General features: G+C 39.7%; 1 long non-coding RNA gene across 5 annotated transcripts; it reads right to left on the minus strand.

Moving 5' to 3' along the window:
• Positions 1–1,742: 1,742 nt before the first annotated feature.
• Positions 1,743–17,836, minus strand: LOC140691918 (uncharacterized). Of its 5 annotated transcripts, none has more exons than XR_012067542.1 (7): positions 17,773–17,836; positions 10,902–10,993; positions 10,248–10,350; positions 8,588–8,679; positions 7,935–8,037; positions 4,163–4,283; positions 1,743–1,859 (listed from the first exon to the last, which is right to left on the minus strand). It is a non-coding gene; the product is annotated as an uncharacterized lncRNA (long non-coding RNA). The 5 variants fall into 5 exon arrangements; XR_012067540.1 differs by lacking the exon at positions 17,773–17,836 and adding an exon at positions 15,554–15,654; XR_012067539.1 differs by lacking the exon at positions 17,773–17,836 and adding an exon at positions 13,740–13,832.
• Between the last annotated feature and the right edge of the window lie 4,301 nt (positions 17,837–22,137).

Below are 22,137 nucleotides of genomic sequence, written 5' to 3' on the forward strand. Positions count from 1 at the left end.
ACCCCCGAACCTGCTTCTTACTGAAGTCAGAGATTCTCAATTTTGTCAAAACTCTGCCTTATCCTCTTTGTGAGGATCTGATGACGTCATACATGTACAGAAAGTAGCACAAAGAAATGGCTAACAGATGGTACGTACTCTACAAATGTGAGTTTTTAGAGTAAAAACCTATTATTAGATAAAAGAACTCAATAAATGAAGCTATACTCAGCCATTTGTGACCATACAGCACAGCTCAAAAGCATCTAAGGGAAGTTAGTGAGTGATGACTTCTTTTTTAATGGTTTCATTTTTTATTTTTCATTCAAGTATATAGTTGACTTACAATGTTGTGTTAGTTTCCGGCGTACAGCAAAGTGATTCAGTTATATTTTTGCAGATTCTTTTCCATTTTAGGTTATTACAAGATATTGAATATACTTTCCTGTGCTATAAAGGTCCTTGTTATTTATCTAGTTTACACATAGTAGTGTGTATGTATTAATCCCAAACGCCAGTTTATCCCTCCCACGCCATCCCCTTTGGTAACCATAGTTTTCCTACATCTATGAGTCTGTTTCTGGTTTACAAATAAGTTCATTTGTACCTCTTTTTAAGATTCCAGATGTAAGTGATATATGATATTCGTCTTTCTCTGAAAGACTTACTTCACTTTGCAGAACAATCTCTAGGTCCATCTGTATTGTAGAGTGATAACTTGTAACTTTCTGTGTACAGAAGATCAGTGTCAGCACAGAAACAGGAGCAGGTAGCTTTTAGAGTGACAGCATCATTAGAGGCATCTTGCAGGGGAGATGGGCACCTCACAAAGTTGGAAGAGATGGGAACCTGCAGCTGCGCCTTCTGTCTCTGCCTTTTCAGCAGGGATCCAATCTTAAGAGAGAGAAGCAATCCAGAAACAAGTGATCACAAGAAAGCCTGGCCCTACATCACTCACAGCCTTGCAGCTCCAGAGAACAGAAAAAGAGATTTTACACCCCAAGCCTGTGTGAAGCTAGCATAAACTTGATACTAAGTCCTAGAAAGAGAGTAGATAAAATAAAAGTATAGGCTAGTGTCACTCATGCGAATATACATAAAAATCCTAAACAAATTATTAGGGCATAGATTACTCATGACCAAAATGTCTTTACCTTAGGAATATAACGTTGGCTTAAAACATGGAAACGTACCGCTGTAATTCAACACATTAACTGACTGACAGAGAGAAAAAAATCTTACGATCTCAATAAATGTACTTCTAGTGTTTGATCAAATTCGACATACATTCAAGATGAATACTCTAAGCAAACTAAGAATAAACGAATTTACCCTGACAAAGTGTATCTGCCGAAAAAGGCACATTAAACATCATGGTGAAATGTTGAAAATTTTCCATTTCTCATCTGGGCTAAGACAAGGATGTCCACTATCACCAGTTCTATTGACCAGAATTGTAGTGGAGGGTCTGCCCGATGACATAAAATGGGAAAAGGAAATAAAAGCTATACTGTTTACAATGGCAGGAACAAAACTGTTATTCTTATTCAAAGATGATATGATTTGCATGTTGAAAATTATCTAAAGATAAACCTTAGGAATTAAACATACTTAGCAAGATTGCTGGGTAGAAAAAAAAAAGCAATATACAAAAATTATGTCTCTCTACACTAGACCAAACAAAATATAAAATTTCCAAACACCGTACAATTTTCAACAGCATCAAATACCTAGGAATAAATTTAACAAAAGATGTGCAAGAATCCTTTGGACAAAACTGCAAAACTTTATTGAGAGAATTTGAACAGGTACATTTCCAACACAATAACAGCCTACATGGTTACAGCTTGTCTTCGTTTAAACCTGTGGTTTCCCTTCACCTGTAAGATAACATAACATTTGGATATATTAGTTAAAATTTTATTTAGATGGCACTAAAGCATACAGAGGACACCACAGTTTCAGTTTTATAACATGGACTAAAACCAGAACCCTAAGGGTGACCCTTGGCTTATATCCAGTTAAACCTCTGCAGAGACTCTGAAGGTAGACTTTCAGACACATTAACAATATTTGCTAAACACATCACTCTTTCTAGTGGTACAGAGAAACAAGTCGACTGTTCAACTTCAGAACTCACTAAACCCAATGCTTCTGTTGCGAGGTAGTTTTAAGTGGAAAGCAACATTTTTTTATACTTTTAGTAAAAATCAAAACAAATGAAACACCTAGGAAACAGAAGGAATTTTTAAAATTTCCTATAAATGCGTTGACTTGAATAACATTCTGAATATAGGATATCTAAAACAGTAACATCACACTTAGAATTGCTTAAATGAAATAAATAGAAAAGGCTAGTATTGCATTTGTTTCGGCTCCGTCTGTGGAAAAGTGCAAAACTGTTTCTAGGAGCTAGCGTAAGTCACCCTTATGCGGTAGTAGGTTCACCATTTGTCCCTGTTTTCATCCATACTCCTGCTGTAATTATGAACGGTGGATCTTTACATTCTTAAAAGCACTCCAGTTTATATAATGTCTGACATAGTTACACTAGTTTTAAGTCAGTACCATCAAAGGTAACATCAAATTGTGAAGGAAAATAGTACCGTTTCTCACAGCCTGGAACAAAGACAGAAAGTGGGGTGAAAAAAGGGAAAAACCTGGAAAGCCATATGTACACATAGAAAGGTAAAGAGAGACAGATAATATACTCCATATCTGTTCGCGTCTTTTTCGTGTTTCTTAAGACTCTCTTTCCTTTTCCCTTAGGTCTACACTTTTTTGACCTTTGATGATTTTTTATATTGGACGCACATGTAATTTATAATCTTTTCCTTTTTTAATAGCATATGTGTTGAAGGCTATGATCTTCCCATGAGTATATTTTAACTACATTCAATAGGTTCCTGAAAGTAGCCTGAAAACTATCTTTTAATGTAAAGAGTTTGGAATGGGCCAGGAATGCAATGAAAGGTAGTTTACTTCCTAAGCATCAAGTGCTTCCTTTAAATTCAGAAGCTATGTAATTAATAGTTGGTAATCTGCAAAACACACACGTAAGAACACTTAACTTGATTACTCAGGAAGTACTTCCGTTACGGTCTTTGCGTTTCAATCTTACCCACCTGATACCTCGGGACGCAAAATTTTCATGCCACATGTCACATGGTTAGAGATGATTATATCATAGTGCCTACATTTTCTTAGGAAGACTGGCTCATTAAGACTGACAGTGGGCAGTGGGGGTAGAAAGCGTGCTAAGCATATGCATCTTGCACCCGCCTTGAGTATCGCTGACTATCTGCACTTTCTCTGTCTGATCAGACATAGAGACTAGAAACTAGATTATCTCTTGAAATGTTAGTAGTTAGCCATTTGAGGCTTCATTTGGGGAAGGATTTAAAATGCAACTGTTCACATTTTTGTCCGTTATATATCAATAAAAACTGGAAGGAAAAAAAGACAAAATGCAATTGTCTTTTGAGAGCCAGAGATTTCAGAATTTGGCAGAATCTGAGGACGGGCATTCACAACTCCAACAGAGAAACAACCGTCAAGCAAAGTGTTCGTTTTCTTAGTAGTGAGGAAACCTCCATTCAGGTGTTGTAACTTGACTCAGGTCAGAGTTTGATGATTTATCATAAATAAAATCATGTATTGTTTTGTGTGTTCAATGCAACAGAAACAGAGTATGCAAAAATCAGACCTGAAAATGATTTTTAAATATCTGATTTGAATTCACTATTTTTATAAGAGCAAAGATGGGTTTAGAAGTTAAGGGATTGGCCCAGAGTCACAGAAATTGGGTTAGAGCTGGTACTGGAACCTACTTCAAGGCTTCAGCATATGTCATACAAACTGATGTGTGTTACAAATGCACTACGTGTATGTTAAACGCAGAACTCTACAAACGCATATGAAAATTAGCAACTGTTGGTTAAAGGACTCATACTTAAAAGTAAGAAAATATTTTCATCTTTTATAATCCAGTATGGCTTTAACAAATTCGTTTCTATACCTGATAGTCCAGTAAGTCAGGCACTTAAGGTCGAAACTACATTTCAAATCACCTTTATAAGTGAACTGTGTTATAAAGAAACAGTACTGTTACCCCTGTATCGTTAAAAATAGTATATTGTGGAAACAGACACCCTATAATTTGCACACTTAATGGAGAACATACCTGCTCCTGGTATTTTAAAAGGGCTCTGGCTTTGGCAGTCTCTTCCCATCGACACCACGATCATGCTCATGCCCAGTCTCTGGCTTAGCCACTTCGCGTTGATCAGCTTCTGGGACAGGCCCTTGAAAATAAAACGTTGGTCAATTTAAGAAGTGAATCATGAGATATGAATAAGAGTTGATAATATTCACTCCTTCAGTGTTCACGAAATAAAATCTTAGGCTCGTGTGGAAACAAATGTGATGCTGAAGAACCACAAGAGCATTATTTTAGGAGTCTGTTACCAGAAACTAAGAAACCAGGGTTTCATTATCCTCTTCCTTTCCCAAGACCGCCCTCACACAACTTAGGTGCTCCCTTTGTACCTGTCTGTGTTATACGTGTGACTGTACTTATCAGTGATTTGTTTGGGTCTCTGACTAGACTGTGAGCTCAAGGTTGAAACCATGTCTCTCAGTTTACTCAGCATGTTACACGGAATGATTAAACACTAAGTGTTGAGGAGGGGAAAAAGACTCAAACAATACCTCAAATTGATTAACATTCTGCAAACCAACTGCTGTATCCTCTTCAAAAATGTCCGTGTCATGAACGACAGAAAAACTGAAGAATTATTCCAGACTAAAGAAGACTAAATAGACATGACAACTAAATGCAATGCATGATCCTGCACTGGACTCTGGATCAAGAGCAAAATTCTATCAAGGGAACTATAGGGACGACTGGGGAAATCTGAGTATACACTGAGAAAATTTTAATGACTGCATTTTCCTATGGTCGAATTTCCCGATTTAGGACAGTGATTAGCCAAGAGAATGACTTTTTCTTTCTTCTAAGGCTATCTATCTATCTATCTATCTATCTATATATATATATATATATATATATATATATATACACTAATGTACTTAGGCTAAAGGGTCATAACAGTTGAAACTTTATCTAAATGACTCAGTATTAATAATAACAAACGTATCAATAAGTGTGTATGTGTGTGTATACATATACACACACGGGGAGGGGAGAGGGAAGAGGATATGAAACCAATGTGGTAAAAATTTAATACTTGGTAAATTGAGGTGAAAATAGATGAGTTAACTGTACTATTCTTGCAACTTTTCTGTAAATTTTATGTTTTTGGGGAATATAAAGGAAAAATTAAAGTGAATACCTGACAACTGCGTTGAACTTGAGGAAGACAAGAGGTTTTTTTTTTTTATTTTTGGCAGGGGGGAGGTAATTAGGCTTCTTTATTTATTCTTAGAGGAGGTACTGGGGATTGAACCCAGGACCTCATGCAGGCTAAGCATGTGCTGTATCACTTGAGCTATATCCTCCCCCCTACTGAAGAAATAGAACGAAGCTGGATGAATAACTCCCCCAAACCTCAGACAAGAATACTGGGCTACAGGAATCGAAACAACATGCTATTGGCATAAAAACAGACACGTGGATCAATGGAACAGAACAGAGAGCCCAGAAATAAACCTACACACTTATGGTCAATTAATCTTTGACAAAGAAGGCAAGAATATACAGTGGAGAAAAGACGGCCTCTTCAGCTAGTGGTGTTGGGGAAGCTGGACAGCCACACGTAAATCAACGATGTTACAGAACACCCTCACCGTGTACACAAAAATAAACTCAAAGTGGCTTAAAGACTTAAACATAAGACAAAACACTATAAACCTCCTAGAAGAAAACATACACAAACATTCCCAGACATAAATCTTAGCAATGTTCTCCTAGGAGATGCAACCCAGGCAACAGAAAAAAAAAGGAAATACAAACAAATGGGATCGAACGAAACATACAAGATTTTGTACAGCAAAGGAAACTTATGGACTGGTAGAAAATGTTTGCAAACAATGTGACTGACAAGGACTTAATTTCCAGAATATATAAAGAGTCCATACAACTCAATAACAAAAAAACCCAAACAACTCAATCAAGAAATGGGCAGAAGGCCTAAACAAACATTTCTCCAATGAAGACATACAAATACAAAGCCGATAGGTATGAGAAGAATGCTAAATGTTGCTAATTATCAGAGAAATGCAAATTAAACCTACAGTGAGGTGTCATCTCACACCAGTCAAAATGATCATCATTCAAAAGTCCACAAATGATAAATGCAGCAGGTTGTGTAGACAAAAGGGAACCCTCCTCACCTGCTGGTGGGACTGTAATTTGATGCAGCCACTATGGAAAACAGTATGGAGATTCCACATAGAATTAAAAACAGACTTACCCTATGATACAGCAATCCCACTCCTGGGCATATATTCGAAGGAAACTCTATTTTGGAAACACACACCCCGATGCTCATAGGCGCACTATTTACAACAGCCAAGACATGGAAGCAGCCTAAATGTCCATCGACAGATGATTAGAAAAGAAGATGTTCTATATGTACACAATGGAATACTACTCAGCGCAAAAAAACCTGAAATAATGTCATATGCAGCAACATACGTGGCCCTGGAGAATGTCATTCCAAGTGAAGTAAGCCAGAAAGGGACAGAGAAATATCATATGATATCACTGATATGTGGAATCTTTTAAAAATGACATGAATGAGCTTATTTACAAAACAGAAACAGACAGACATAGAAAACAAACTAATGGTTACCATGGGGAAAGGCGAGGTGGAGGGATAAACTGGCAGTTTTGGATTTCCAGATATTAACTACTACATATAAATAAAACAGATAAACAGGGTCCTACTATACAGCACAGGGAACTATGCTCAGTGCTTTTTAATAGCCTATAATGAAAAAATGTGAAAACTTATATACATAGCTGAATCACTATGCTTTACAACAGAAGTTAACACAATGTCACAAATCGATTACACTTCAATTAAAAAAAATGAAAGCTATATTTAGGTCAAAAGGTCCTCTATGCAACATTCCACAAATGAAACCCATGTAGAAAAGAGTACCAAAATTAATAGCAAAATTATTTACTAATAACAGCAAATATAGTGTCTAGCAGTGAGCATAAAGGAAATGGGGTCGAAAGAAATGAATCGACATTGTTGTCAGTTACATTCTAGAATCCTTTAACAGTGGCCTGAGTTATAGAAACGTTTTGTTTCCAAATACTGCATATGCAGGAAAAATAATTTGTCTCATGTTGATCGGAATAACTCAGCTTTGGATTTTTCTAACCATAGAAGGACTTAACCACCTTTTAAAAGGTGGATTAAGATCATATAAAACCAGCTACTTGTACGCAAGTATCCTAAATTATCTCACCTTTATCAAACTTACCATTTAAAAATATCAATTAAAGAAACAGTGGCCATCATTCATGATTCATTTCTGATGTCTCTATCCAACTCCATTGAACTATCTACTCCTGGGCCAAAACTGAGCTAAATCATAGTACAGTCATCTGAGTTTTAAGCAGAATCATTATTTACGATAAAATAGGTGGCAGGAAGACACAAATTTTGGCGTGAAATACAAATTTTGTATTCAATAGTCAACTGCTCTCTGATAAACAAGATCCGTGTGCCTCAGTTTTCTCATTTATAAAGAAGGGGGAAATTTATTCTACTGAAGGATTGCCCTAAGATGCAAACTACACTCTCTTCACTTTTCCAGTCAATTCTCAGGCAGCGTTTGAGATCCCTTTCTGCTGTTTCCCTTCCTTCTCTTATTGGCATCTCAACATGCATGAGACATACACATACACACACACGCACATACACACACACACACACACACATCCCCACAAGACGCATTCCTCGTTCCTTTTCCTTCACCTTCAACTGCAGATGCTCCTTCATCCTCTTTGGCTTTACCAGGTCTAAAGTCCTGACTTGAAGTTGGTGGCTCCCATCCTTGAGTTTGCTTATCACCGTGGGCCTAAACAGATGTGTGTGCAAATTAAAAAGTTCAGTTACTAACACATGCCAACAATATAAATATACACAATACACAGATATATTTGACTATCAGTAAATCAAAACATATTTCTCCAATACTATTGGGTATAATTTTTCTTCATAAACTTACTTTTCCCACGGTGATGCTACTCCAAGGAAAGTGACTAGCACTTTGGAAGCTATTTTAATCTATGTTGGGAGGGATGTGTGTGATCAGTTGTTAATAAGCATGAGAAGGAAGGCATCAGTTATATTCCCTGGGAATATAACAGCATCCATCCAGGCAACACCAGAACGTCATCCTCCTGGATCAACGTTCTGTACCACACAGAAGACCTTTCAAGGTGTATCTGTATTGGTTCCACAACTTGTCACAAAAATTAATTTCTACAAAAAATCAACTGTTTTATTTATTTATTTGTGGATGTAATGCGGATTGTACCCAGGATGTTGTACATGTTAAGCACACACTCTACCACTGAGCTATACCACTCCCCCCCGAAAAAAGAATCAATTGTTAAAACACTTACAACCACAGGCTGAACTGGATTGACACATGCTTGATCATAACTTCTTTTCCTAAGTCTGTATGTAGACTTTACTTTCCGAAAGATATTTCCCACTGAAAATAAAATATTGTGCTTTGGAAAATGCATTTAAGAGGATAATTATATCTGAACACTTCCATGGCCAAATGGTGATGCACACTAATTTTTGAATTTTGAAAATAAGTCTCAGGTAATTTAATTGTGTGTACTTTCCAGTCACACCACATCTGGCAACTTGCAAAAGCAATTGTTTATGTCATGCCCAAGCTGACAGAAAAATCACCATAAGACACATGGGAAAAGACAAGAGCACATTTCTGAAAGGGTTGGCCCTGGAGAATGTCATTCTAAGTGAAGTAAGCCAAAAAGAGAAAAAAAAATACCATACGATATCACTTATATATGGAATCTAAAAAAATAACACAAATGTGCTTATTTACAAAACAGAAACTGACTGACAGACATAGAAAACAAACTTATGATTTCCATAGGGAAAGACGAGGTGGAGGGATACACTGGGAGTTCTGGATTTGCAGACAGTAACTACTATATATAAATGAAACAGATGAACAAGGTCCTAATGTGCAGCACAAGCAACTATATTCAATGTTTGTAACAGTCTTTAACTAAAAAATATGAAAATTTATATACATAACTATATACATCACTAGGCTTTACACCAGAAATTAACACAACTTTGCAAATTGATTACATTTCAATTAAAAAGAAAAACTAACGCTATATTTAGGTCCAAAGGTCCTCTATGCAACATTGCACAAATGACACCCATGTAGAAGAAATTACCAAAATTAATAACCAAATTATTTATGAATAACAGCAAATATACTGTCTAGCAGTGAGCATAAAGGAAATTGGGTAGAAAGAAATGAACTGGCATTGTTGTGAGTTACAGTCTAGAATCCTTTAACAGTGGCAGGAATTATGTAAATGTTTTGTTTCAAAATACTAGGTATCCAGGAAAAATAATTTGTCTCATGTTAATCTTAAAATAACTAATCTTTTGATTTTTCAGACCATAGAAGTATATACTCATCTTTTAAAAGCTGCATTAATTTCATATAAAACCAGTTACTTGTATGCCAGTATCCTGAATTATCCAGCTTTTATCAAACTTATCATTAAAAATATGAATTAAAGAAACAGTGGCCATCATTCATGATTCATTCCTGAAGTCTCCATCTTACTCCACTGACCTATCTACCCCTCGGTTAAAAGGGAGCTAAATATAGTACACACATTTGAGCTTGAAGCAAAATCATTCACCTTTTTTTTTTTACAGTAACATAGGTTGCAGGAAGACACAAACTTTGGAATGAAATACGAATTTTGTCATCAACAATCAAGTGCTCTCTAATAAACATGATCCCTGAGCTTCACTTTTTGCATTAAAAAAATGGGGAGATTTATTCTAGTGAAAGATTGCCTGAAGCTGCAAACTACACTCTCTACAATTTTCCAGCCAATTCTCAGGCAGTGTTTGAGATACATTTCTGCTGTTTTCTTTCTTTCTCTTACTGGCATATCACCATGTAAGAGACATACTCATACACAACACACACACACACACACAACGCCACCCCCCCTGACACACAAGAGGCATTCCTCTTCCATTTCCCTTCACCTTGAGCTGAAGACGCTCCTTCATCCTTTTTCTCATCACCAGGTCGAATGTCCTGACTTGAAGTTGGTGGCTCCCATTCTTGAGGTTGCTTATCACCATGGGCCTACACATATGTGTGTGCAAATAAAAAGTTTTGTTACCAGTACATGTCAATGACATAAATATACAGAATACAGAGATATATCTGACTTAAGCAAATCTAAAAATATTTCTCCAATACTACTTGGTATATTTATTTTTAATAAACTGACTATTCCAACAGAGATGCTACTCTAAGAAAAGTTACAAGGATTTTGGAAGTTATTTTACTCAGTGTTGGGAGGGATGTGTGAATTCGTTGTTTATAAGTATGGGAAGGAAGTCATCATTTATACTGCCAGGGGATATAACAGCATCCAACAAGACAACACCAGAATGTCATCCTCCTGGATCAACGTTCTGTATCACACAGAAGACCTTTGAAAGTGCGTCTGTACTAGTTGAACATCTTCTTACAAAAAATAATTTCTACTAACAAAAAAGCATCAAATGTTCATTCATTTATTGATGGAAGTACTAGGGACTGAACCCAGGACATTGTACTTATTAATCACCCACTCTACCACTGAGCTATATCCCTCCCCCACCAAAAAAATCAACTGTTAAAACACTTACAACCACAGGCTCAACAGGATTGTCACATTGTTCATCATGACCTCGTTTCTTAGGTTTGTATGTTGACTTTCTGCTCCAACTCATATTTCCCACTGAAAATAAAATATCGTGATTTGGAAAATGCATTTAGTAGAATAAATATAATTGAACACTTCCATGCCCAAATGGTGATGCACACTGATTTTTGAATATTGAAAATACTTTGAAAATAAGTCTGAAAGTAATTTTATTCAGTGTGCTTTCCAATCACACAAAATGTGGAAACTTGCAAAAGCAATTGTTTATGTCATGCCCAAGCTGACAGGAAAATCAACATAAGGCACCTGGGAAGAGAAGAGCACATTTCTGAAAGAGTTCGCTTTCAGAAGTTGATTTATCATCATAGAGATATTTATGAACAAATCATTAGAGAAAACGGCTATTATCAAAAAGTCAATAGTCAACAGGTGTTGGGGAAGATGTGGAAAAAAGGAAACCCTTGCCCACTGTGGCTGGGAATGTTAATTGCTGCAGCCACTGTGGAAACCGTAGAGATGTCTCAAAAAACTGCAAATAGAACTACCACAATGACTTAGCAATTCGAGTCCTGAATATCTATTCAAAAAATAAAAATAAAAACACTATTTCAAAAAGATACACGCACCCCAATGTTCATACCAATACTATTTACAACTGCCGAGATATGGAAGCAAGCTAAATGCTCATCAACAGACAAAGGGATAAAGAAGATGTTGGTGTATACACACACACACACACACACACACACACACACACTGGAATACTACTCAGACGTGAAGAAGAATGAAACTTTGCCATTTGCAATAACATGGATGGGATTGCACATGTTACGCTAAGTGAAATAAGTTAAACAACGAAAGGTAAATGCTGTATGACATTGCTTCTATGTGGAATCTAGAAAACAGAACTAGTCAATATATATAAAAAAAAAAGCAGATTCACCGAAATAGAGAAAAACTAGTGGTGGCTAGTGGGGAGAAGGAATGGCAAAGGGGCAATGTACAGGGGGAAGAGTAAGAGCTACAAATTATTAGGTATAAAATAAGCTACAAGGACATATTGTACAACACGAGGAGTAGAGCCAATACTCTATAATAACTTTAAATAGACTATAACCTTTAAAAATATGATTCACTGTATTTCACATCTATAACTTAGCTAATACTGTGCATCCCCTATGCTTATATTAAAAGAAAAAGAAATTACCACTAGAGAATTAATACTTGAGTAACTACCATTTTTGGCACACTCTCATTTATTAAGGTCTTTCTCGGTACCCCCTCAATCACATTTTATTGGAACACAAAGCCACACTTGTTCGTTTACAAACTGTATCCGGCTATTTTTGCACTAAAACGGCAGGGTTGACTGGTGGCAATAAAAACTCTGTGTAGCACTCTCTTACCTGGCACAATGCTCAGTGCACTACAAATCTCAGATCACAGTCAAAACCACACATCGATCCATTTCTAGGCTTTTCCTTTACCGTCACCTTGTCCCTTATCCCTACCCGGGGCCCCACTGGCGACTTCGGATTCTCTGCACTGTCGGCAGTTTCAGTGTCTCCGGGACACAGATTCCGCAAATAATGCCCTCAAGGCTCAACCCATCTTCACCCGACTCCCTGCCGTCCGCCTCCCACTGTCCCCCTGTTCCTACTGCCACCTCGACAGCCATGGAGGCAGGGACACCTGTGAGGAGGACGACGACATCGAGGACCCTTCTCCTCCAAGGCCACAGATCGCACCGCCAGAAGCCCACTAACTCCCGCTCATACGCACGCACACTTAAACTCCCGGCAGGACGGACCTGTGACCTAACAGGTGATCGTAGCCGAGTAGAAACAGCCTCCATTCGGACAGCCCGGCACCCAGAACGCGTTGCACATGCTACACCCCGAGGACCGACGGAAAGGCACACAGCCCTGAGCATTCGCCCTTTGTCTCTCCTCTGCTACGTGGGCCGGTTTCCCCGCCCTCCACGGGACCCCACCGAGATTCCCAGATCTCTGCTCTGTGGACAGTTCCTGGTGCCTCCAGGGCTCAGATAACTCAAATAACGCCCCCAAGGGTCACCCCATCTTCACCTGACCATCTCCCCTCAACCACCGAACATTCTCCCATGTACCAGGCCCGCCACCACGACAGCAATGGCTGTCGCCACACCTGTGAGGACAACGACCTCGAGGATCCACTTCTTCATAGTCTGCAGATTACACCACCTCCTGCCACCGCCCCCATCCGCACAAAGCCCGCTAGATCCCCCTTACGCAAATGCACACTTAAAGACCCAGCAGGATAGATCTGTGGACCTACCAGCTGATCGCAGCCGAGTAGAAACAGGCCAGACAGTGAGACGTGTTGCGAAAACTTCGGCACCCAGAACAAGCTGCACACGCTACACGACGAGGGACGATGGGAGGCGAGCAGTAACGAGCATGCGCACTGTCTCTCTCCTGTGCTGCGTGGGCCGGTTTCCCCGCCCTCCACGGGACCCCACCAGGATTCCCGGATCTCTGCCTGTGGACAGTTCCTGGTGCCTCCAGGGCTCAGATAACACAAATAATACCCCCAAGAGTCATCCCATTTTCATCTGACCCCAACCCCTCAATGGCCCACCATCTTTCCTTATCCCAGCCCTGCCACCAGGACAAAATGGCTGTCGCCACACCTGTGAGGACAACGACTTCAAGGACCCTCCTTCTCAGAGGCCACAGATAGCACAACGACCCCCCGCAGCCCCGATCCATGAAAAGCCTGCTAGCTCCCCATCACACTCACGCACCCTTAAACTCCCGGCAGGACGGATCTGCGGACCTACCAGGAGATCGCAGCCGAGTAGAAACAACCCAGACGGTGAGACGCGATGTGCACAGCTCGGCACCCAGAACGCGTTGCACACGCTGCACGCCGAGGGCCGATGGAAAGGCGGGCAGCCCCGGGCATGCGCACTGTGTCTTGCCTCAGCTGCGCGAGCCGGTTTCCCCGCCCACTAGGGGACCCCACCGAGATTCCTGGATCTGTGCTCTGTGGCAGTTCTGGTGCCTTCAGGGCTCAGATATGCAAATAATGCCCCCAAGAGTCACCCCTCCCCTCCCCTGCCCACCGTCCTCCCTTGTTCCAAGCCCACCACGAAGACCAGGCCTGTGGTGGCTGCCAGTAGAATGCCTGCTAAAACAGAAATGGCAATATACTCTACAGGATTTACACAAGACCGAGAATCATAACCTATTATTCAAAATGCCCAGCGTGTGACTAAAAATTACTCAAAATACTCAAAAACCTTAAAAAAAGAACAAACATATGACCTAGCAATTCCAATCGTCAATATATATCCAAAAGAAAAAAAAAACACTAACTCGAAAACATACGTACACTGCAATGTTAAGAGCAGCACTATTTACAACTGCCAAGATATAGAAGCAACCTCCCTGTACATCAACAGACAAAGAGATAAAGAAGTGGTATATATATATATATATATATATATATATATATATATATATATATATACACACACACACACATATATATGTATATATATATACACACACACACACACAATGGAATACTTCTCAGTCATAAGAAAGAATGAAATTTTGCCATTTGCAACAACATGGATGGGCTTGCAGCATATTATGCTGAGTGAATTAAGTTAAACAGGGAAAGACAAATACTGTATGATAGCGCTTATATGTGGAATCTGAAAAATGCAACCAGTGAATATAACAAAAAAGAAGTAGATTCACAGATATAGAGAACAAACTACTAGTCACTAGTGGGGAAAAGGAAGGGAGGAGGGGTAATAAACAGGGAAGGAGTAACAGCTACAAACTGTTAGGTATAAAGTAAGCTACAAGGTTATATTATACAACTTGGAGGATATAGCTAATAATCTATAACTACTAATAGACTCAAGCTAATAGACTCAAACCTTTAAACATGTGAATCACTATATTGTACACCCGTAACACGTAATATTGCACATCAACTATACTTAAATTTAAAGAATAAGAAATTATCACTAGAGAATTAAGAATTGAGTACCACTTTTGGCACACTTTCATTTATTAAGCCTTTTTTCCATCCTCTCAATGAAGTTTTATTGGAACAGAAAGTCACACTTGTTTACAAACTGTGTATGGCTATTTTTGCATTAAAACAGCAGGATTGAGTCACAGCAATAAAAATGTGTTTAGCACGCTCCTCCCTGGTACTCTGCGAGATCCACAATTTGTGGGTCCACAAATCTGAAGACACAGTCAAAACCTAAAAGCGCTCTGGTTTCTAGGCCTTTCTTTTACTGTCACCTCGCCCCCCCGCCCGGGGCCCCAATGTCCACTCCAGAGTCTCTTCTCTGTCGGCAATTTGAAGGCCTCAAGGACACAGATACCACATATAATGCCCCCCAAGTCTTACACCATCTTCACCCGACCCCCTGCCCTCCGTCTCCCACTGTCCTCCTTTCACCACGGCCACCTCGATAGCCGAGGCTGCCGTGCCACCGGTGAGAAAGACAACGACCTTGAGGACAGTTCTCCTCCAAGGCCACAGATAGCACCGTCCGAAGCCCGCTGACTCCCCCTCTGATGCACGCACACTTAAACTCCCGGCAGGATGGATATGTGGACCTACCAGCTGATCCCAGCCGAGAAGAAATACCCCAGACAGTGAGACGTGATGCAAACAGCTTGGCACCCAGAACACGCTGCAGACACTGCACACCGAGTGCAGATGGGAAGGTGCGCAGCCCTGGGCATGCGCACTGTGTCCTGCCTGAGCCACGTGGGCCAGTTTCCCCATCCCCCACGGGACCCCACCGAGCTACCCGGATCTCTGCTCTGTGGGAAGTTCCTGGTGCCTCCAGGGCTCAGATAACACAAATAACACCCCCAAGAGTCATCCCATTTTCATCTGACCCCAACCACTCAACGGCCCACCATCTTTCCTTATCCCAGCCCTGCCACCACGACAGCAATGGCTGTCGCCACATCTGTGAGGACAATCACCTCGAGGACCCTCCTCCTCAGAGGCCACAGATTGCACAACGACCCCCCGCAGCCCCGATCCATGCAAAGCCTGCTAGCTCCCCATCACACTCACGCACCCTTAAACTCCCGGCAGGACGGATCTGCGGACCTACCAGGAGATCGCAGCCGAGTAGAAACAACCCAGACGGTGAGACGCGATGTGCACAGCTCGGCACCCAGAACGCGTTGCACACGCTGCACGCCGAGGGCCGATGGAAAGGCGGGCAGCCCCGGGCATGCGCACTGTGTCTTGCCTCAGCCGCGTGAGCCGGTTTCCCCGCCCACTAGGGGACCCCACCGAGATTCCTGGATCTGTGCTCTGTGGCAGTTCTGGTGCCTTCAGGGCTCAGATATGCAAATAATGCCCCCAAGAGTCACCCCTCCCCTCCCCTGCCCACCGTCCTCCCTTGTTCCAAGCCCACCACGAAGACCAGGCCTGTGGTGGCTGCCAGTAGAATGCCTGCTAAAATAGATATGTCAATATACTCTATAGGATTTACGCAAGACACAGAATCATAACCTATTATTCAAAATGCCCAGCATATGATTAAAAATTACTCAGAATACTCAAGAACCTAAGAAAAAAGAACAACCATATGACCTAGCAATTCCACTCGTCGATATATATCCAAAAGGAAAAAAACCCAGTAACTCGAAAAGATACATGCACCCCAATGTTCAAAGCAGCACTATTTGCAACTGGGAAGATATGGAAGCAACCTAACTGTCCATCAACAAAGAGACAGAGAAGTGGTATATGTATACAATGGAATACTACCCAGCCATAAAAGAGAAGAAAACTATGCCATTTGCAATAATATGGATGGGCTTGCAGCATATGGACCTAAGTGAAATCAGTTAAACATACAAAGACAGATAATGTACGATATCACTTTTATGTGGAATCTGAAAAATACAACCAGTAAATATAACAGAAAAGGAGCGGATTCACACATACAGCGAACAAACTACTGGCTACTTAGGAGAAGGAAGGGAGGAGGGGTAATATACTGGGGGAGGAGTACGAACTACAAACTTGAGGTATAAAATAAACTACAGGGTTATATTGTACAACATGGCAAACAGCCAATATTCCATAATAACTATAAACAGACTAAAACCTTTAAAATTGTGGATGACTATATTGTACACCTGTAACTCACCTAATACCCTACATCAACTATACTTAATTTAAAGGAGAAAGAAATTACCACTAGAGAATTAATACTTGAGTAACTACCATTTTTGGCACACTTTCATTTATTAAGGCCTTTCTCGGTCCCCCCTCAACCACATTTTATTGAAACAAAAAGCCACACTTGTTCATTTACAAACTGTCTACGTCTATTGTTGAACTAAAATGGTAGCGTTGAGTGGTGGTAGTAAAAACTCTTGTATCACTCTCCTCCCTGGTACTCTGCTCGGGGCACTGCTAATTTCAGGACACAATCAAAATCAAACATCAGTCCATTTCTAGGCCTCTCTTTACTGGTAGCTTGCCCACTGCCCCCTGTCTGGGGTCCCACTGCCTACTTCAGATTCTTGCTGTGTCCACAGTTTTAGGGCCTCTGGGACCCAGATGCTTCAAATAATGACCCCAAGACTCACCCCATCTTCACCCGACTCCCTACCCTCCACCACCCACTGTTCCCCTATTCCAGCCACCACCTCAAGAGCCATGACCAACGTGACACCTGTGAGAAGGACAATGACCTCGAGGACCCTTCTCCTCCAAGGCCACAGATCACACCGCCCGAAGCCCGCTGGCTCCCTCTTAGACGCCCGCACACTTAAACTCCCGGCAGGACGGATCTGTGGACCTACCAGCTGATTGTAGCTGAGTAGAAACAGGCCAGACAGTGAAACGCTTGGCGCACCATTTGGCACCCAGAATGCGCTGCACTGTCTACACGACGAGGGACGATGGGAGGCGAGCAGTAACGAGCATGCGCCGTGTCTCTCTCCTGTGCTGCATTGGCTGGTTTCCCCGCCTCCCATGGGACCCCACCAGGATTCCTGGATCTCTGCTCTGTGGACAGTTCCTGGTACCTCCAGGGCTCAGATATGCAAATAAAGCCCCCAAGAGTCACCCCTCCCCTCCGCCATCCACCATCCTCCCTTGTCCCAGCCCACCATGAAGACGATGGCTGAGGTGGCTGCCAGTAGAATGCCTGCTGTAAGAAAATTAGCAAAATACTCCTTAGGATTTACACAAGATCAAGAATCTCGTAACCTAATATTCACAGTGTCCAGTATATGATTAAAATTTACTCAGAATACTCAAAAAGCTAAAAACTGAACTACCACATTACCTAGCAATTCCACTCCTCCGCATATATCCAAAGAAACAAAAACAATAATTCAAAAAGATACACGCACCCCAATATTCATAGCAGTGCTATTTACAATTGCACAGAAATAGAAGCAACCTAAATGTCCACCAACTGATGACTGGATAAAGAAGCTATTTTATATATATATATATAGTGTCTATACAGATAGACATAGATAGATAGATCTATATACATACATAAAGAATGGAATGTTACTCAGCCTTAAGAAAGAACGAAATTTTGCCATTTGCAGCAACGTGGATGAACTTGGAGGTGATTATGTGAAATGTAATAACTCTAACAGGGAAAATTCCAGACAATATCACTTATGTGTAGAAGCTAAAATATAAACCAGTGAATATAACCTAATACTAGAACCAGATATAGAGAACAAACTAGTGTTTACCGGTGGTAGGAGGGGCAAAATAGAAGTCAGACAGTAGGAGGAACAATCTATTGGATGTAAGATATGCTCCAGGATGTACAACGTGGGGTATAAGAGCCAATATTTTGTAATACCTGTAAGTGGAAAGTGACCTCTAATATTCTATTTAAAATTAAAGTAAAAATACTCAGACTATGAAAACAACAGGGAAATCTAAGCTCACATGGGAAAGAAAATCAATGCAGAAAAGAATGAAATGCTGGGATTATCTGACAACATCCTCAAAGCAGCTACTGTACAAATGCTTCAACAAAGCAATCATGCTCACTTTGAAACAAATGTAGAAACAGAAATTCTTAACACCAAAACACACAGAGAGAGAGCTTATATTTCAAGAAACAAATGGAAATTTTAGAAGTTGAAAATATGATAACCAAATAAAAATCTCACTGCATGGGTTTAATAGCAGAATGGAGATGAGAAGGTTAACCTGAAGACAGAACAACAGAAATTATTCAATCTGAACAATTCAGGAAAAAAATTGATTGAAAGTAAAATAAACAAAATCTCCAGGACCGGTGGGAAAATACCAAAAGATATATAATTTTTAAACAAAACATATATAATTTTCCTTCAGAAACCTAGGAAAAGTGAAAGAATATGGAAATTAAAAATGAAAATTTTCAAGTAATAATTGATGAAAACTACACAAATTTGGCAAAAGACATAAACCTACAGATTCAGTAAGCTAAGCAAACACCAAACACGTTAGACCCAGAGAAATCCATACCTGGCCATATTAGAATGAAACTGCTGGAAACTGAAGACAAAAAAAAAAATCTTGAAAGCAGAGAGAGAAAAGAGATGCATTACTTACAAGAGAACAAGGATTCAGTTGACTGCAGAATTCTTATCAGAAATCATGTAGGCAAGGAGGAAGTGTCTCAACATTTCTTTTAACATTTTTTGCTTGAGTTATAGTCATTTTACAATGTTGTATCAATTTCCAGTGTAGAGCACAATTTTTCAGTTATACATGGACGTACATATATTCATTATCACATTTTTTTTTGCTGTGAGCTACCACAAGATCTTGTATATATTTCCCTGTGCTATACCATATAATCTTGTTTATCTAGATTACATGTGCCTGTAAGTATTGATAAATTTTGAACTCCCAGTTTATCCCTTCCCGCCCCCCAACCCTTGGCAACCATAAGTTTGTATTCTATGTCTATGAGTCTGTTTCTGTTCTGAATTTATGTTTTTGTTTTGTTTTGTTTTGTTTTGTTTAGATTCCACATATAAGCGATCTCATATGGTAGTTTTCTTTCTCTTTCTGGCTTACTTCACTTAGAATGACATTCTCCAGGAACATCCATGTTTCTGCAAATGCTGTTATGTTGTCGGTTTTTGTGGATGAATAGTATTCCATTGTATAAATATACCACTTCTTCTTTATCCAGTCATGTATCGATGGACATTTAGGCTGTTTCCATGACTTGGCTATTGTAAATAGTGCTGCTATGAACATTGGGGTGCAGGTGTCTTTTTAAAGTAGGGTTCTTTCTGGATATATACCCAGAAGCAGGATTTCTAGGTCATATGGAAAGTCTATTCCTAGACTTTTGAGGACTCTCCATACTGTTTTCCACAGTGGCTACGCCAAACTGCATTCCCAACAGCAGTGTAGGAGGGTTCCCATTTCTCCACAGCTTCTCCAGTATTTGTCATTTGTGGACTTTTGAATGATGGCCATTCTGGCTGTAGTTTTGATTTTCATTTCTCTGATAATTAGTGATATTGAGCATTTTTTCATGTGCCTATTGATCTTTTTTATTTCTTCATTGGAGAATTGATTGTTTAGGTCTTCTGCCCATTTTTGGATTGGGTTGTTTGTTTTTTCTTATTAAGTTGTATGAGCTGCTTGTATATTCTGATATCAAGCATTTGTCAGCTTCATCTTTTGGAAAAATTTTCTCCAATTCCGTAGGTTGTCATTTTGTTTTGCTTATGGTTTCCTTTGCTAAGCAGAAGCTTGTAAGTTTAATTAGGTCCCATTTGTTTATTCTAGTTTTTATTTCTATTGCTTGGGTAGACTGCCCTGGGAGAACATTTTTGAGATGTCTGTGAGGTAATGTTTTGCCTAGGTTTTCTTCTAGGAAGTTTACTGTATCTTGTCTTATGTTTAAGTCTTTGATCCATTTTGAGTTTATTTTTGTGTGTACTGTAAGGGGGTTTTCTACTTTCATTGATTTACATGCTGCTGTCCAGTTTTCCCAACACCATTTGCTGGAGACTATCTTTATTCCATAGTATACTCTTGCCTCCTTTGTCGAAGATTAGTTGACCAAAAGTTTGTGGGTTCATTTCTGGGCTCTCCATTCTGTTCCATTGGTCCATATCACTGTTTCTGTACCAATAGCATGTTGTCTTGATGACTGTAGCTCTATAGTATTGTCTGAAGTCTGGGAGAGTTATTCCTCCAGCCTCTTTCTTTTTCTTTAGTAATGCTTTTGCAATTCTAGGTCTTTTGTGGTTCCATATAAATTTTATTATGATTTGTTCTAGTTCTGTGATATACGTCCAGGGTAATTTGATAGGTATTGCATTAAATCTGTAGATTGCCTTGGGCAATATGACCATTTTAACAATATTGATTCTTCCAATCCAAGAGCATGGGGTATCCTTCCATTTTTTAAAGTCTTCTTTAATTTCCTTCATCAGCGTTTTATAGTTCTCCATGTATAAGTCTTTTACCTCCTTGGTTAGATTTATTCCCAGGTATTTTATTGCTTTGGGTGCTATTTTAAAGGGGATTGTTTCTTTACTTTCTTTTCCTGTTGATTCATCATCAGTGCAAAGAAATGCAACTGATTTTTAGATGTTAATCTTGTAACCTGCTGCCTTGTTGAATTCTTTGATTATCTCTATTATTTTTTTTGTGGGCTTTTTAATGTTTTTTATATATAGTATTACGTCATCTGCATATTGTGACACTTTTACCTCTTCTTTTCCAATTTGGATCCCTTTTATTTCTCTCTCTTGCCTGATTGCTGTCGCTAGGACTTCCAAGTCTATGTTAAATAGGAGTGGTGATAGTGGGCAGCCTTGTCTTGTCCCAGATTTTAGTGGAAAGCTTTTGAGTTTTTCACCGTTGAGAACTATGCTGGCTGTAGGTTTGTCATATATAGCTTTATTTCATTGAGATGTGTTCCCTCTATACCCACTTTGGTGAGAGTTTTTATCATAAATGGGTGTTGAATTTTATCAAATGCCTTTTCTGCATCTATTGAGACAATCCTGTGGTTTTTGTCCTTTCTCTTGTTGATGTGGTGTATGACATTGATTTGCATATGTTGAACCACCCTTGTGTCCCTGGGATGAACCCCACTTGATCACAATGTATAATCCTTTTTATGTGCTGTTGGATTCTATTTGCTAATATTTTGGTAATGATTTTTGCATCTA

Source organism: Vicugna pacos, chromosome X (assembly GCF_048564905.1).
Source record: "Vicugna pacos chromosome X, VicPac4, whole genome shotgun sequence".
Classification (NCBI taxonomy): domain Eukaryota; kingdom Metazoa; phylum Chordata; class Mammalia; order Artiodactyla; family Camelidae; genus Vicugna; species Vicugna pacos.